This window comes from Seriola lalandi, unplaced genomic scaffold (genome assembly GCF_002814215.2).
Source record: "Seriola lalandi dorsalis isolate HSWRI2012SDOR001 ecotype SW California unplaced genomic scaffold, Sedor1 jcf7180002054956, whole genome shotgun sequence".
NCBI lineage: Eukaryota > Metazoa > Chordata > Actinopteri > Carangiformes > Carangidae > Seriola > Seriola lalandi.
Window position 1 is genome coordinate 1,555,997 of NW_019525507.1, and position 1,552 is coordinate 1,557,548.

The window sequence follows — 1,552 nt, forward strand, 5'->3', positions numbered from 1 at the left end:
CCCTGCTTGTTCAATGTTTTACATATTGTAGACTCATGAACAGAGATGTTAGCCAGTTCCAATGATGCCTTCAAATCTTTGGCTGTCATTGGGGGTTGTTTCTTTACCTCATTGATGAGTCTTTGTTGTGCTCTTGGTGTCATTTTGACTGGGCGTCCACTTCTTGGTAGAGTAGCAACAGTCCCAAAGTGTCTCCATTTGTAGATTGTTTGCCTAACTGTAGCATGGTGAATTTCTAAAGTCTAAAGTAAAAATCGCGTTGTAACCCTTGCCAGCTTTATGGAAATCAACAATTCTTGATCGTAGATCCTCTGAAAGCTCTTTTTCTGTGAGGCATGGCTCACATAAATGTGTTTTTCTTTTGCAAAAAAAACTCAAAAGTTTGAGGGGTTTTTATCAGTCAAAGTAGCTTTAGTCCACACCCCCAAACTCTTTGTCTTAACGAGACTCCAGGTATGCTAAAACCTGACACCAATTAGCTTTTTTGAGGTCATTAATTCAAGGGTTCACATACTTTTTCCACAAGCACTATGAGGATTTTTTGGTTATTCTCAATAAATACATGAAAGATTATTTAAGACACATTATATTTGTCAATACCCTTGATTTAGATGAATATCGGATCACATTTTATGACAAATTTACTCAGAAAACCATGAAATTCCAAAAGGTTCACATACTTTTTCTTGCCACTGTATAATGTAATTCATGCCAAACATGTGATTAGTACCTTTAGCAGCTTATTTTTTTCTATACATACTACACACTGACCATGCTTTAGTGATGCTTTCCTTCAGTCACCACAGCCATCTTATCAAAAGCCACTTGTTGTGATTTCCACTCTCACAACAGGAGGCAACGGCAGCAAAGTCCATTCCACTTTGTGATCAACGCCATGCCATTTTCTCCTGGGTCTCACTGCTCCCGTTCAACCATTGTGTATAACTGCAGGGTTCACAAGTTCACAAGACCATAAGTTCAATGGTTGCCAGAGGGTCTTGGCTCTGGGGAAAAAGCGAGATTTACAATGAACGCTGATGTAACTGGTGGAACATATTAAATCAGGCTCCATGTGGCGATGGGGTTTCAGGAGCAATGGTGGGAAATTAACCCTCTAGCACAGATATAACCACGCACACACACACACAAAGCTAATATAGACTAACAGACACATTAAGAAACACACAGACAAATATATGTGCAAGACATGTCGTTGTTATGTTCAATAAATCAGGTACCACCCAGCAACACAGGAAACAAATACTGCGCCTGTCTTTGTAGCTTGTGACTCAGTTACAATTTACCTGTGTACAGTTTGTCTGTAGTGGGCAGAGGTGCAGTCATATATCACTGAGTTAGCATTGTGAAAGTTCATGGCTGTGTTTGCTGTGTTATTGTAGTGATAAATGTGATTGAGTGGGCGCCTTAGAAAGTTGCATTCTGTCCCGATCCAAGGTTGCATAGTCATTTTAAATATAACTAAAAGTGAGGAAGGGCTAACCTTGACAACGAGCGACCAGGAGGATCAAAGATGAAAGACGCAGCTTAATGG

General features: G+C 39.9%; 1 protein-coding gene across 1 annotated transcript in view; it reads left to right on the forward strand.

Moving 5' to 3' along the window:
• LOC111645745 (cadherin-18) overlaps positions 1 to 1,552 on the forward strand; it is an 80,653-nt gene that overhangs the window by 38,118 nt on the left and 40,983 nt on the right. The gene's annotated exons all lie outside the window — the stretch shown is intronic.